Source organism: Phyllopteryx taeniolatus, chromosome 22 (assembly GCF_024500385.1).
Source record: "Phyllopteryx taeniolatus isolate TA_2022b chromosome 22, UOR_Ptae_1.2, whole genome shotgun sequence".
Classification (NCBI taxonomy): Eukaryota; Metazoa; Chordata; class Actinopteri; order Syngnathiformes; family Syngnathidae; genus Phyllopteryx; species Phyllopteryx taeniolatus.
The window spans coordinates 10,009,564-10,026,486 of NC_084523.1; positions in this window are offsets into that span (position 1 = coordinate 10,009,564).

Sequence of the window (16,923 nt, forward strand, 5' to 3'; positions counted from 1 at the left end):
GTCCTCAATTGTGTGTTTGTAAAAGTTAAAAACAAATGAACATTGCGACCTGCCATTTGTTGAAAATCGAGTCAAAGTTAGTCCGATTTACAAATGTCATTTTTATTAGTCGGGATGGACAAACGAGTTTAAATGTGGATAAAATTGTTCATTTGAGCAAAATAATGCATAGTAGTTTATAATTATAATTCACCAACTAATATACAATAACGTTTTTCCATGTTGTTCAACCTAAAAATGACATAACCAATTTTGCATTGCAGGCACAATAGGAAATCTCAAATTATTTCATTTGTGATACTAATTATGGTTCCGCAAAAGGCAATTCAGTGTGCAATGTGGTGTCCTAAGTTGACTCGTTTGAGTAAAAAATATGAAATAGCTGTCAGTAGTCCTGCAAAGGCGCAATAATAAACATCATAAAACAAAATTGTTATATTTGCAAAGGCAGCGATTTTGATTTTGTACCGGGTGGCACCGCCCAGGTGTTCTTAATCAGTGTCCAATGAGTTGCAGCTTTACCTTTGGCCACTGGGGGGTGCCGTCGGATAGAAAATGCGTTCAAACTGCACGCGAGCGCAAATAGGTCACAAGTCTGTGAGTCAAATATTCATTTTCACTTGAATATATCGAGGAAAATGTGTCGCCATTTGATGGAATGGTGTATTCAAGTTACATTGGTCGACTCTTTTGTGACATTTAATTATTTATGACACCGAGCGTCGGCACGGACCCTTTCGGCAGTCAAATGTTTGCTAAAGGAGAGCAATTGGTTGCAGAAACATCAGAGGTGGAAGCAAAAGAGCGCCCTCTAGGAGGCCCAAAGCAGTACTGCAATCAACCCCACACCTGCGCCTGCGAGTTTTGGTAACGAACTGGACACTGGACGCATTTCCTGCCTTTCCTCCCGAGGATAATCTGCTCTTTAGTCGGCATTATGACATCATTCAAGTCGGGTGACCATTTATTTGCTGTATTTGTCATTTAGCGACGTGTTACAAGCAAGCCTTGAGGATCGAGTCAAGTCCTGACAAGTTCAAGTCCGCTTGCTGGGTGAGTGCCTCTTAATTCCTGTCACGTGATGATCGTGAATCCAACTGAAAACGATTCGAGGTTTGTTTTCAAAATATGTCGTGGGATTTGGCCCACGTGATCGGCGCACATGTCGAGAAATGGATTTGTCCTGTCTTGTGATTGGCGGAGGTGGTCTTGTGTAGAATGCTATAGCGCCACCTGTTGCTTCGGCAGGCCTGGAAAAGTTTGATGCAGGTGGAAAAAAAACTAAAATATGGTTTTGGAGTCAGCCTTAGCGTCAAATATGAAGCACGTGACTGATATTGTACCATATCGAAATACTTTTGGAGTGACTGGGAATGAGTGAATGATTTAGAACAAAGAACATGTCTGCTTTCTTTGCATTGTATTTGATTATTTTATTGCGGTATCTTTTATTTTATTAATAATATTAAAAAGTGCTATCTTTTATTTAAAGAACACATTCCAAAAAATTTGCTTTTTTTGGGGGGGGGGGACGAGGTGGAACGGATGAATGTCTTTTTCATTCATTTCAATTGGGATAGATGATTTGAGATACAAGTCGTGTGGGTTAACTAGTCCAATTTCCATTTCCAGTTTTGCTTCACTAGTAAAATGGAGTCGTCCTCCTAGTATGCTAAAGAGTGTACTAGTACATGAGGCTTCAGCTTGATCTGACTCTCTCTTTCGCCGTATCCCTTGGCGACGCCTCAGCCACTCTACTCTATTATTCCCCCCCCCCCCCCCCCACCTTATCTAAGCCCCGCCCCCCTCCCATCCTGTCGCGTGGACAAAGCTATCAGCTGCTTGGACGTTTTTGACGATTTCTGTCAGACAAGGTCAGCGTCGTTTGGAGCGTCTCTGTGATGAGATAGCGGAGGAAAATCAACATCGATTTATTGACCCCCGCCCCATTTTTTTTTTTTTGAGCAGAAGTGGGAGCAATGGCGCCCTCTCTTGGCACCCGTGGTCTCTCTTATGTCTGCTGCGCCTATTTACCGTGAATATAAACAAGGTCTTAAAGGTCACATGCAAATCTATTGTACGTCCAAGTTAAATACAATTGGTATCACCCTTCATTTTCTGGGCGATTGAGATATTTTCATTCATGCAAATACGTTAGATTTTATTCTTATATTTGAAACGCATTTTATCATCCATCCATCCATTTTCTGTACTGCTTTTGTTTCAGGCAGGCCAAAGCAATACAATTGTTACTTGGACACCCCCTAGTGGCGTCTTGGTGCCAAGTGCCGTAGTTGAAGTGGGTTGAGGAGCTTCGTTTAGACAAAAGTGGTGCTTTGCTGCCATCTTGTGGCATCTGTCAGCAATTCTAAATGTTTTTGCGCGAAGGACGTCAATTATTGGCGGATTTTCTCTATTTGCGGCAGGACTCGGTCCCTATTCTGTATATTCTTGGAAAAAATGCTCCAAAAATATGACTATCGCTTTCTTAATACACCTTTTGTTCCGAAAATGGACTTTATTCATTCGGGGATTTCAGATTTCACATGACCGATTTGAATCGGCGCAAAGCTAAGTTAGCAAGCAGTCTTATGTTTGTTGTCTTTGCGCTTTTGAATGGACGATACAAAATCAGAAGGGCTCGCAAATGATTTTGGGGACCACGCCCGGTCTGAGAGCCACCCACCGGTCACCAAAGAAAACATTTGCTTGGATGGGGAATCCACTCACTGACACAATATTGACTTTCCTGCGTGTGTGTGTGTGTGTGTGTGTGTGTGTTGCGGCGGCAATCGAGTGTCGGGTTCCAGCGGTCGGGGCTTTTTGATCGATGGCCCGGTGCGACCCGGGAGCCCCCGACCCGAGGCCGGGCGGCTGCATGTGTGTGTGTGTGTGTGTGTGTGTGTTCGGCCCAGTGTCGGGGTCCTGCTGAGCCTGGTGGCCCCCAACGTTTTCCTGTCCGGACCACACGTCTAACCAAAACCCAATGTGTGTGCGTGTGAGAGTGCTAAGGCTAATGATTATTTGATTGTACAGACAGTCAACACCCGCATTTTGGCCATTCCCAAATGTGGCGAGTCACTGATTTAGGATTTTTAGTACGTATCCATCCGGCTATTTACTGTTTTTGTGCTCCGGCATAAATCATACGTGTGCTGTTTTGGTGCCATCGGGTGGCATTTGGGTGCCAAGGAAGTCTACCGAAGTGAGTTGAGGAGCTTCATTGAGACAAAAGTTGTGCTTTGCCAATTATAAACCCTTTTGGGGCCTCTCCTTTTCCCAAATGTTCTGTATTGATAGCACACGCTTTGACGTGGACGAAAAAGTAAACCTCGTGAAAATCGGTTGAGAAATAAGCAAGTCCCGCCTTGCGTTGCCTTTGGAGGAACGATGCCCCCGCCCTCACGGCCGCCACGTCACACGTCGGTTCGCCGGGCGCGCTGGCGTATCGAGTCGTCTATTCATATCTGTGCTCCTTACAGTCTGTCGTCACTTCCTTATGGTCGCGTACTCCCTTGTAACCTTTTTCAGATCGATACCAGGACGAGTGTTCACTCTCGAGTACTCTGATACCGAGTACCGATACCACGAGTCGTTTGGATGCACAGCATTTCAATTAACACAATTAAGTCGGAACTGTGACCAAATACTTCAGTTTCCTTCTGGCGCCGACGACGCGTGACGTGTCCGACGGCCACAATCGAGCGCCCGCTACCGCCCGGGAGGGCTCGAAGTGCCGGCGCTCGGCCGTCCCTGCTCACGAGCGCGCTCGCTCCCTTATGATGACTGCCTGCGAGCTCGCCAAAAACCGGAATTCCTCTCCAATTGGTTTCAGGCATTGATGTTATGATAGGTGTCGCGTACGCGGGGAGGAAAAAGAAAAATCAAAATCCCAGCGCCCCCCTCGTAATCGTCGGCGTGCTCGTCCTCGGCGGCGCGTCCGCCGCCAGCAGCCAGCCGCCGTGTTTGTGTGGCGTGCGGGAGATTAGAGACGCCAGTGACAAGCGCGCCGTCTGATAGCGGATCCGCTCTGAATTACAGATCAGGCCTTTTTTGAAACCGTATTTGAAATAGTCGCCGCGGGCCGCCACTTATCATTGTTATGACACTACTAGCATATTTGGGTGGGAGAAGCCGTGTTGGCGCTTATTTAAATGAGCCAGCGCGCACGCGCTGGTGGGAATAAAAGGCAAATCTTGCGAAAAGGACAAAAGAGAAAGGACAAATTGTAATTAGCTTGATTTTTGTGTGTGGAGTCCATTAAGTATTTGGAGCCTTTTGATTGGCCGGCAGGCGCGAGGCGGCTCCGCTCGTTTTGATCGCTGAATTAATGCCCTCCAAAAAAAAAAAGATTTTTTTTTTTTTTTTTCTTGAGTCCTGACAGCCCGTCAGGCAGGGGAGGGAGGTGTAGTGGCGCCAACGGGGGCTGGGTGGCGCTGTTGCCCCGGGGGGCCTTCCTGCGAGCTCTTTGTGCTTCTCATGATGGGATGGATTCCACCGACCCCTCCCCCTCGCGCCCTTCATCTCCGTCAAGCATCGAGTCCGCATCATACTAGTGAGCTGAATTGGCCAGGTACTACTATGCTCGTTGTCCCCACGAGTAATGCAATTCTGCGCACTAGTAGAATGACTAGTAGAACAGCACTGGGGCGCACTAGTGGAAGGACTGCCTTACTCGTGTGTATTTTTTCTCACGACTGTATGACATTTTTGCACACTACTAGAACGACTATGGTGTACTCGTGGAATGTCTCGAATGGACCAGTAGAACAACTGCGTTATTAAGGAGGCAAAACTGTGCACAAGTTGACGTCTGCATGTGACTACTAGTACGACTTGTGCCACATGTTCACTGGTCGAATTTTATATTGTCATAAGTCAACTAGTGCACAGTTTTGCCTCAATAGGAGCATGTGCTCGTGAGCCCTCGTCACACAGTCGTGGGAAATTGTTTTTTACTGGTGAGATGTAGTTCTACTAGTGCACTGCATTGTGAGGACAAAGAGAATACTTGTACATGGATAATTCAGTGCACTAGTAGAATCTTGAACACATGATAGCACCTGTGCTAATGCTAATCCACACGACCCACGCTAACGGTACGCTACTTTCCCTTCCTTCCTGTTTCCTAATTTTCATTAGTTTGCCTTCCTTTCCTGCATCCTCATTTCGTTTCCTTGACTAGCCTCCCTTCCTTTCCGTCAGCATCCTTGCCTATCCTTTCATTTCCTTTGTCACCCTGCAGATAAGACGAGCGCGTCCACCGCCGCCAGCGAGACGATATTTACACAAAAAAAGATGACATACGTGTTGAAATAAACACGCGCACACATCCGCACGCTAACATCGCCTCCTTTACACCCGAGCCGCCGCCGAGCTCCTGGAGGCCCTGGAAAAAAAAAAGAAATAAAAATTATACAAAAATGAAAAAAGCCATTAAATCTGACATTTTTCACCTTGGCGCGCGCGCACATTGTCACGGATCAGAGGCGAAAAGAAAACCACCGGATGGCGATGAAATGAAAATAAACGCGCGTTTGACATCAGTCGGTCGGTGTACATTTGGATGCTTGATGCGCTGTGATGGAAGACAAAAAGGAAAAAGGCTTGTTTTTCTGGTTAGCGTCACTCACATACAGTCCAGCTTTTGTTGGATTTGACTCCACTTTCAGTCTGTCATTTCGAAGGCGTTTTTTGGGGGGGGGGGGGAACTTAACACGACATGAACATCTGATTTGCATAAACGCAAGTAAAACGCTGGAAAAAAGGAAGCGAGGTGGACACAAGCGGCCAGCGCTCCTTTGCGCGCCAGTGACTTGCACTCGCGCGCATTTCATTGAATTAATCGCAATTTACGGCGCTTAGCGCTCGTAAGTATTCCCGGACTTTTCCCAGCGTTTGGCCCGTCAAAGTCAAATATTCCAAGATATTCATGACCGCTCCCCAGCGCCATCAAGACAATGACCTTTAACCCTGACTTTCAATTAGCGACACTGCTCTGTGTGCATGCTTGTGTTTGTGTGTAACTTTGTGCGCATACATGTCCATCTGTGCGTGTGCGTGTCTGTGTGTGCATGAGTGAGTGGATGTGTGTGTGTGTGTGTGTGTTTTGCCAAAAGCAGCCGACTTTTCCCTGACGTCACGCAGTCTCAATGTCTTTCTGTCCCGTCGCCGTCGTCGTCATCGGTTGCTCGCCGGACCGGACGTCTGTCTCCGTGACGTATCGACGCCGGCATCGAACGGCCGCCGGCGCGCCGCGAGCGTTTGCCACAAAACGTGTGTTGAAAGGTTCTGGAGTGAAAAGCGCAGCTGTGTGTGAGCACAATTATTTTGCTTTGAATGGCTCGTTGAATTGTTGCCACTCGGGGAACAAAAACAAACAAACAAAATGGAGCCTTTCATATCATTGCGTCGAATGAAAGTCTGCTAGCTTAATGCTAACATACGATGCAAAATGCCCCCAAAATGGAAAATTAGCACGGATGTAACCTTCAAACACAAACACAAAGAGCACACAACAATATGGAGAGGCCGACAGTATTTTATCGCGCTGTTAATTCCGCTGCGTCGTGTCCAGCGGAGCTCAGTGCTGCCTGGCGTGTTGTGGCACAAGGTGGTACTACACCGAAGGCGCGCAACTCTTAATTCCAACTTGCGCGTGCAGCCAAACCTCGGCTCGTGTACTTCATTTGAACGTTTGCTTTGGAAACGGAATTATTTATCAAACGAAACTCGGCTGAATAAAAAAAATAAATTAAAAATGAAAATAGCGGGGGCGCAAACGTCGTAACGGCGATATATCGGGTTCGCCGCACACCGAGCGGCTTTCTCGTTTTCGTCGCCCCGCCGTGTCATTCCCCGAGTTGACCGAGTGTGACGCCGCGTAATTGCCTCGCCGTCGATATGAATAATCTGTCAGTCGAGGTGGACGCCGCCGTGCGTGCCCGTCGCCGGCCATCTGGAAAAAACACATTTCTACTACACACACACACACACACACACCTCTGATCTTTATGTTTGTGTGTGCGTGTTGCACTGCGATGGCCTTTAATGTGAAAATGTCGGCCGGCACTTCCTGTTTGTTGAGGTCGGCCCCTCGGGGTTCGTTCCGGTGCCCGTTCCCATGTGACTCGCGGGATCGTTTCCCCTCCGAGCCGATTGGCCGACGAATGTAAACGAGGCAATTACGTGTTGACGTTGGACTATTTTTAGTCGCTAACAAGCTGAAAGAAAATGTTGTTGTTTTTGTTTTTGTCCTCCAAAATCTGACTTTGTACTTGAATGATTTTGTTTTCCCATTTGAGTTTTGCTTGATTTCTCCTGATAGCAAAGAAGCGTTGAGCGCAATTCGCTTGGACGAAACTTTGAGCTCGTTCGTGGACGTTTGTGGTCCTTTTGACCTTGGTTGCTTTTACTGCAAACATTTTGGAAATAACAGTTCTTGTCATTCGTGTCAAGTCAATTTGAACAAATCTTTTTGGAAAATATACAGTCCATCTACTTTTAAAATATCGATTTTCCCCCCCCCAAAAAAAATTATTTGATTTCATAAATGGCCATTTAAAAAATGTCCAGACAATGAACTCAAATGACTTTCAAAATATAAATGCAGAAATTCTTTCCGAATCAATTTTTGAAAGGGGTCAGCTGCCGATCGGATTGTGCCAAGTGCGGCACAAATCCCTTTTTTTCTTTTTTTCCCTTTCATTCTATGCAGATGAAAAGCAGAAATTTGTCGCAGCAGGACAGCGTCGCGCGGGGGCAAAACTCTCCGCCGCACGTTTCCATCGACCACATCAAACATGCACGCTTGGTCTCTTTTTGGAAACGGACCGAGATTACAGGAATTCCATCTTTAGGCGGGGGGTGGGGTCACCGAGCGAACGGGGCACGGGGTGAAATTTGCACATTCCCGCTGAAGTCGCGTTGCCGTGTCAGCGAGGACATCGGCAGCACGCGCGCACTCTGACACTTTGGCCCGCGCGCTAATAACAGTCAAAAGTGACTCCAAATGCCATTTGGGTCGACATTTTCTTCATTTGTTTTGCAAGAACCATGAAGGAAACACGATTTGCTTCATTGGAGCGCCCCAAAAAATGCTGCGGCGAGCCCAATGTGGCCCCCGGGCCTTGAGTTTGACCCCTGTCCTTGTAAAGCCTCATGACCTCGTTGGCAAGGTGAGATTGTCCCGCGGGCACTCTTGAAATGCGTCACGCCTCGTTTCGTTTGGCGGTCGTCGCACGAACCGCGTCACGGCACGACGAAGACGACGACGACGACGAGGAGTCGGGGAGGTGCGTTTGATGAGGGCGCCATTCGAGCGAGCGAGGCGCGTGTCAGACGGCGAGGTCTTCATTGGCACGCCGACATTAGCGAGTAATGACTCACGAAGACTCGCACGCAGGTGTCGCAGAACATCATTAGCGCTCGCCCCCGTGATGAAGACGATTATTCTGCCAAATTGATTCTGATTCCGCCGCCGCCGCCGTCGTCATAATGGCGCCTGTGGAACCATCAACAACGTTTTCCTCCGCGAAGACAGAAAGAAAAAAATCCTCAAATGAGAGTTTTTTTTTTTTCCTCTCCTCCCGACCCGCCTATCGTAAAACGTCGGCGATTATCTCGTATGTGAAACGCTGAAATTGAATTCCTTCTCATTTTCATCTGAGGAATAATTGAGTCGACATTTGAGAGCGCTTCAAAGGCGGCGGGGCCTTCGGGCGGCCTCGTAAATTACAGTATCAAGCCGGGATTGGCCATTAGCTCGGTGTCAAGTGCGCGCGAGATGCCCCTCCTCGTCATCATCATCATCATCATCATCTTCTTCTTCTTCCTCATCCTGCTTTCCTCTTTTGCGACTTGACTTTACGTGTGTGTGTGTGTGTGTGTGTGTGCAAGTGAGTACGAGCGGGATGAATAACTGAGAGTGAGTGTGAGAGGATGTGAGAGAGTGAGTGAGGGAGAAAAAGTCAAGCGAGAGAGTGCGTGTGTGTGTGTGTGTGTGTGTGAAAAATGCGGGTGTGTCAGTTTGTTTGTGTGTGTGTGTGTGATTTTGTGACAGTGAGTGTTTGTGTGAGTGAACGAGATTGTGTGAGAGTGTTTGTGTGCGTGTGTGTTTTTGAAAGAGGCTAAAAAAGAGTGCAAAACCTTGAAAGAAGTCAAAAGACCAAAAGCGGAAATCTAATCCTCCAGACGAACATTTGAACATTTTTGTTGCGACTTCTGCAAGTGGCTCAACTCTTGACTTTTTTTTTTTTTGTGCCCGGTGGCTTCTTTCCATCTGGGAGACGCGACACGGAGCGTTTAAAAAAAGTAGCCGTGCATGCTCAGCCTTTATGGGATTTACGTATCTCGGGGGGCGTTCCCCCCGGCGCGATCTCGGGCCCGGGCGGCATTCCTTCACGGGTTCACTGGCAATGCTCAAGTGGCTCCCTCTCAACTGCCCCCTAATCACTCACGGACGCGATCGCAGGCCACTTTGAAGTGATAGACAATTTGCTCTGTGTAACGCGAGCGAGCGCCGAGCCGCCAGACAGATGGCGAGATAGGCGGGAGGCGGGCGGGCGGGCGGGCTAAGTCGGGGCGACCCAGAGGTTGCGCGGGGCCTTCTTAACACTCGAGGTGCTAAAAAAACAAGAAGAAAAACAACTCTGTTGACACACCGGTTGACGAGTGTCGACAAGGACGCGGTCTGCAATCCGCCGGCCGGCCGCTCGCCGCCGCCACAACACGCGCGGACCGGCACGTACGCAACGTGCGTGTTTATTGTTTACGCTGCTGCGGGTGGCGCCAGGCCCTGAGAAAACACTTTTGTGTGTGGGCGCGCGGTTTTGTAATCGCTATCAGACGCCCTGATCGCCACTCGGGGAAAAGTGTGCGTGTGTGTCGCGGCGGGGGGAGTCAACGGTATGTTATTCCACACGGGGGCAAAGAAGGGCCTCAGATGCTGAGATCTTTGTGGGCAAAGGTATCGGGACGTTGAGCCGATTTGTGCCCACCTCGCTTCCTTGTCGGAACCATTTCAGCTGTGAATTTTGGCTTTCTGACCAGCCGTTCGAATCGATCCAAGTCACGTACTATCGACTCATCTGTCGATTATTACCGCCTACTTTGTAGTTGTCCGGCTACGAGACGCTCAAAGTTTTCATACCAGTGTGCAGAAATGTCCTACGAGTTGTGTGTAAGTGAATACTAGTAGCGTAGTATTCACTGAGCGTGATATCTAGCTTCAGCTCTATGCACTAGTAAGCCCTTTGTCCTCAGTAGTAAGGTGATTTGGCGCACTAGTAGAACAACGGTCCTACTAGTAACCTTTTTCCCACTACTAGTGGCACATTTGTCCTGTTAGTACGCAAATGGGGGGGAAGAAAATGCGCCGCCGGCTTATCTTGTTTACCCGACGCGACTTTTTCAAAGGCAAATGTTGAGTTTGGCGGCCGATAGCGATCGCCCGCGCCGGCGCAAATCGTCGCTTACTGGAGCCGCGCCGGTCAAGCGCCCGGCGCTGCCCGCCGGCGCTGCTCGCTGGCCGTCCTCTTCCTCCTTTTTCTTCTCCTCTGGGAAAGCAGCAAGAACGTGGACATCATCGTTCCAATCTGCAGCAAAATTCTTTTTTTTTTTTTTTGGTAGTATTCCTCCCATTTCTTTGTCCTTCCACTCCCTCGTTATTCCTCAGCCGATTTCAGCACGTTGGCGGGGGATTTGGCAGCTCGGCAACCGATGTGCCACTTCAGTGGTAAGACGCAAATAAATGCCCCTCAAACATCAAACACTTTGCTTTTATTTCCTTTTTAATATTGATGAATGAAGATTAAAAAAAAAAAAAAAAAAAGAGGCTCCAGCAAAAAAGGGACTTTTTTTTGTCGGGGGCAAAAGGGCAGGCGCTTGAGCACCGCTCGGAGTCTCGGTGCGCACGTGCCCGGGAAACGTTCGCGGACGCTGGGACATCTGAGCGCCAGCGTGGCATTTTTGTGGCGCCTTTTCGTCGTCTATACGCACCAATTTGAATAGTCGGTTAGTCGTGTCGGTGTTGGCGGCGTCACGTCCCGATGGACTTTCGGGCAACACCTCCTCGTTCTCGGGTCACGACCCCGGCCAGAGTTCGTCCGAGGTCGGTGGGTCGGGTCACCGCCGGGGTAATGTTATTGGAGATTATTTGTTTAATTTTCCATCGAACGCCGTCGTCTGCGTCGGATCGAGAGGAGTGGATTGTTCCGGGAGGGGGCGCGGATGGGGGGGGGAAAAAAAAAAAAAAAAAAAAAAAAAAGCAGACTGCTTCAAATTAGTCTGTAAAAATAATCTGGCGCCAGGCCAAATAAACGCGCTCACTTAAACGTGTCGTCGAAAGTCAAACAAGCGGAAGAAGCCGCAAAAGAACCAAAACAGCGTTTCCCCTCAATCAATATTTTCAATTGCTCGTTTTTTCTCTTCCAGAATTTGCTTTATTTGACACGATAGCAAACAGAGGGGGAAAAAAAAAACGATCTTAGAGGAATGTTTTTGGAACCAAACAATCTTATTGTCACACCATGATGACATTCCCCCCCAAAAAGTACGAACTTTAACCTCATAACATTTCATGAATTTTCTTCTCGAAAAACAACTTTATGAGATTGCGCCTTTTTTTTGTTTTCTTTGTTCTGACAAATGCCAACTTTATACTCAAAACATTCCAACTTCTTTTCTCGCCAGGAAATATGAATTTGCTTTCGCAACATTCCGACTGTTCTTTCTGGGAAATTCCTGGGGTCCACGTGACGGTTCCTTACGTTTCATTGACGCCAGTTAGCATTACGAGGGCGCGCAATTAGCGAATTTGTGCTGTCAAGGAGCGCACATTTTTCCGCGCGGTGGATTTGCTCGTAAGCAAATCAAAGCGACGATGGAGATCGGGTGACATTTGCGAACGGACTCGTTTCTGTGTCTTTTAAGGCTCCTTGTTGCGTCGGCGTGTGTTGTCGTCCGGCCGCGGAAGGAAGGAATGGAGTTTTGCGGGGACACGACAAAAGCGCCAGATGACTTTTGGCCCGCTCGACGCAACAATGCACTTCCTTTGCTGTGTGTGCGCGTGAGCCCAAACAGCGCGGCGCCAGCAGTCTGCCCTTCCCTTGAGAACGTAACGGCTGAGTGGCATCGGAAAGAGAAGCCGGCGAGGGGGGGGGGGGGCGGCTCCCGTTGGGGGAGGGGGGGGGGGCAAGAGGGGCCGCAGGTAAACGCTTTCAGGTGAGGGGAAGGCGGGGGGGGCGTGTGTGAGAGACATTTGAATGTAACACCACAAAGACTTTGTGTGTTTAGCACGAAACATCCGATGTTTTAAAAACAAAACAAAACAGGAAGTCTTTCCTGTACGGGTCCATGTTTGATTTGTCAATAAGTCCACATGAAAACGTTTCCATGTTGCCGCTCACGGGACGTTGCACGAGGTCGACGTCCATCGAAAGCGACGTTTTGATGCAGAGCGGAGTGTGCAGAGTACCACATTAATTACAGTCCTGTAATTCTTTTTTTTTTTGCATGAATTTATTTATTTATTTGAATTTGAATTTGAATTTATTGTATTTTATTTTTAATATTGAATCAAATTTGATTGTAAATTTTATGTACATTTTTACATTTAATACTTATTTTATGAAGTCATAAAATAAATATGAAATGAAGATGCGTTGTTTATTTGACCCATTTTTCAACGAATTATAATTAAATAAATACATAATAAAATACGATTATTTATGCATTTAGCATTTATTTTGGTCATCAGTTAATCAATTATAATTAAATGAATTACACAAAATAAAATGCAGTAAGTGAGAACATTTTAACATGTATCAATAATAAAATTTAAAAATAAGTGAATTCATATTTCATGATTTCAATCATCTCTTTTTACATACACATTTAAACTTTATTTAGTAATAGATGATAATTGAAAAAAAGAAACTGCATTTAACCTTTATTTTATTCAATAACGAATGAATTTGAATTCAATGAGTCAGAAATGATCAAATGTATGCGTCATCAAATTCTTTCAATGACAAGTTAGCGAATTCGTCTTCGAGTTCCAGTGAGCAATTTGACATTTGAATTGTTTTCCCAATCCGTCCCTAATCAAGTGTCTGACCGCCGTTGCCGTTTTGGGATTGTCACCTGAATGCTCGCTAACTCATCTGGAGGTGACACGTACGGATTGTCTTGGATTAATGCGAGTGTAAATATGCGCCCCCCCCCCCCCCCCACCCCGCCCCCACCCGCTCCTTCCTGTTAAGTTATTCATAGAAGTGCTGATTGCAGCCGCTCGTCACAGCTAAATGAGCTGCGCGTTTTGTTATTGTGGAGTAATTAGGAGCGCCATCACGCCGCTCCGAGATGACAGGGTCACTTAAATAGTTTGGCTCTTTTTCTCGCCGGAATTACGGAAGATGAGGCGGCGAAAGACGGCGAGCGCGAGGCAATCGTTATCTCGGGCAATTAATCGGAGGCGCTCGTACTGTGGCACAATTATTCAAAGCTCCCGCGCAAGTCGGCCCAAAGTTGCCCGGGCGCGCTCCTCGGCTCTTTATTTATGTTATACATACTTTATACATTATATTAAGAAAAGTCCATCAGCTTAATGCTAACATAGAATGTGTAACGCCATAGACAGGCTAACACAAATTAGCATTGGTTTTACAGTATTTCAATGCTACTTTACACACACGAGGCGCCGCAAACTAAATTAACAACAAAATGAAACATTGGATCGTGAAAGACTAAAATGGGCTCTTTGCAAAAAGTTTTTTGTCTGATTTTGCAATGTTTTTCTGCTGCCTGGGTTTGATATGCGAAGACGTCGCCCACGCTCTTGACGGCTTGTTTCGAAATGTTATTGCTCCTTTCCAAATTTGGGCCACGATAGGAAAGAAAAATCAATGAATTTCATTGCAGTCCAATGCAAATGTCATTTGGAAAAGAACGACTTCAATGTTGCCACAGTTTTGTCGCGGGAACTTCTTGATGGCGCAAATCAAATACACGTCTTGCGTCACGCTAAAGACATACAAATGGTGCGAGTTGCACAATTTCCATGCGTCGCCCTTGAAACGCTGCGGGCACAAGTGCAGAAACGACTCATTCAAGCCGTTCCACAAAGTAGCATTTCTTCTTCTTAACAAAAATACTCAAGGAAAAGTAAAAAGCACAGGATGTTCAATTGAATTGAAATACTCTGACAAGAACACTTGATCCAAAACAATTCTGCGCACTCGTAGGATGCACGTCTTACTCGTAGCATATTTTCCCGGGACTAGTGCCGCCTTTGCCGACTAGCATGCATTTAAGCTACTGTGCCGCACCGGTCGCGCGACTCGGCCCGGTGGGAGCCAAACGCAAATTCGCATTCATCTTGCGCTAATTTGAAACATTCGGGGGAAAAAACTGCTACTTTACACACACACGGAGCAGCAACGCACACAAACAGCAGAGCTCAGTGCTGCCAGGCGTGTTGTGGCAAGAGATGGTTGTGGCTGAACGAATGCAACAAATGCGACGGGACCCCTAAGAATGTAAATCATTTTTGGGGTTAAAAACCCAGGCGCCGGTCCCACGCTCAGCCGTGAGCTCGTCGTCACAGAATGCAAACGAGCGTTCCCGAACGAAAACGTGCCGGCGGACCGACGACAAATCCATATTCTTCCTTAAATAAAAAGCGCGCCGCGTAATCACCGGGCCGGAACAAAGCGGCGTGATTAACGATAGCAATTTATTGTATCTGCCGGCCGGCGGCGGCGGCGGTTATCATAATTCATATCGTAAATAAGCGCGGCCGGCCAATCGGGAGGAGGCGTCCGTGTCATCCCGAATAACCTTTGATAACAATTACCATCGCGGGCCTCCAGTCACAATGTTATCTGCTCGCCGTTCTCGCCGTGTCGCCGACAACACTATTAGCATATAGATTAGACTATTTACAACACGCGCGGGCGCGCGCGGGAAGCTGCGGAAGTGCGCGCGTGTGCGTGGAACTGTCAAAGTGCGCGTGTGCGTGGCGTTTGTGCGTGCGCTGCAAAAACGCAAAATCTTAGCTCGTGAGTTGATTTCAGTGAACTCATGAATCTTAGCTCATGAGTTGATTTCATCGGCGGTGAAAAGATCTGAAGATGCACTGACTTCAAGACTCTTCTGACCTTTTTTCTCCACTTTCAACAAGACCCAAAGACTTGTTTTCCGATCTTATCTTGTCACGATCTTCTCTCGTCAATTCACGCTACTTCCTTTGGCAACTTTTTTTCACGAGAACGTTTCTTGTTTGAAGTGAAAACATCTCCGTTGTCTTTGTAGTCTTGCTGAAAATTTTGAAAAAAAGTCAAAACTGTCTTCAAAATAAGTGCAGTAAAATGGTTTCGCTGCAAATTTACCAGGTAAGATTCTGCATTTTCGCCGTGTGTGCGTGTGCCTGTATGTGTGTGTGTGTGTGTGTGTGTGTGTGTGTGCGTGCTCAGTATCTGGCACTCACACATTGCGGCGAAGCCGTTTGTCTGCTTCGGGAGGCTTTGTGAAAATCTCGATATTAGTGAGAAAAAAAAACGCAGATGAGCTCAGCGTATCTTCTTTTTTTTTTTCTTTGTTATCTGCTGATCGGAATTTTCCGATACGTCGGCGCCTGACACGAAACGAAAGGTAACATAACAGCCGACATATGTTCCCGAAAAGTGCTTTTCCTCCAAATAAGGAACGCTCAGCCCCAAGTCGACATTTTTTTAACGAGGCCCCGGTAAATCGACAGACGGACAGACTTTGGGTGATGAGCCACATGCTGCTTCACCAAGTCATGAAGGTGTGATCTGATGTTGCGGCCCGTTGTGGTCAACTTTGACTTTGGGAAAGATGGCACAACAGGAGCAAAAACGGACACGTTTTCCTTTTTAATCTGCTCTCTAATCCGCTCTAATATCTCCCGTCTTTTGTAGATGTGAGTGGATTGGGACTCGAGAAGCGGAGGTTGTTTTTTTTCATCTTCTCAGGTGGGAAGCAGCCTCCCCCCCCCCCCCCCCCCCCCCCCCCCACAAACCCCCCCCCCGCCCCCCCCCCTCACACCCCCGTGTGGGCCCTGACAGCATCTTTATTCAAATGAAGACGCCGTCAAGGCAGATTAAGTGCTCACCAGCCCACGCGAGGATGTTCTTGCCAAAACGTACACATCACATCTCCACTCCTCGTCGTCTTTAAAAAAAAAAAAACAACATCCCACATTGTCTGTATCGCCCGCTAATCTAGCGGCCGGCCAGCTTATGTCGGTCGGCGCGTCGCCGTCGTCTCGTGAAGTCCTTCACCTCGCTCGTCCCGGTTCTCGGGCGCTAGTTCTTTCTTTTATCTGCGTCTGCGCCTTCCTCGGCGAGCGTCAACGCCCTTCGAAATCGTCTTCGTTTGTCTTTGCAGGTGCAGAAAAACACCCCAGCAAGGAAATAACTTTGTCCGTCTTCGCTCTTTGTCTGCTACGAAGACAATTCGGTTTCCTTGCGGAGGGAGCGTATCTTGCTAACCGTGTCTTGCTAACACTACTACTGCCACTTTGGGCCTACTAGTACGCAACTAAACCTTACTCGTAAACTCCGGGGCTGCGCTAGTGTGCTAGTGGAAGGCAAGCGGATGTGACAGTAATTGAAAAACTTCAAGCGAGGGCTGCCCGACCCGCACGCGAGCGGGCGCAGCGTGTGTTCAGCGTCTTTTCACTGCCTTTCCAAAGTGCTCCAGACTGGAATTTTTGTATCTTGCGGTGCCATTTCAATCTGTGTGCCGTCACGCGCGGCTGAACGGGAGGCGGACGGAATCCACGGCGTGATTTCCAGAATCATTGGCTCGCTTTCATTTTTTGCTAGGCTGCTCGGCGACGGGGGAAGAGGAGCCGAGGCGTTATCGGCGTCCGGGCGGGCCGAGAGGGTCGCGAGGACG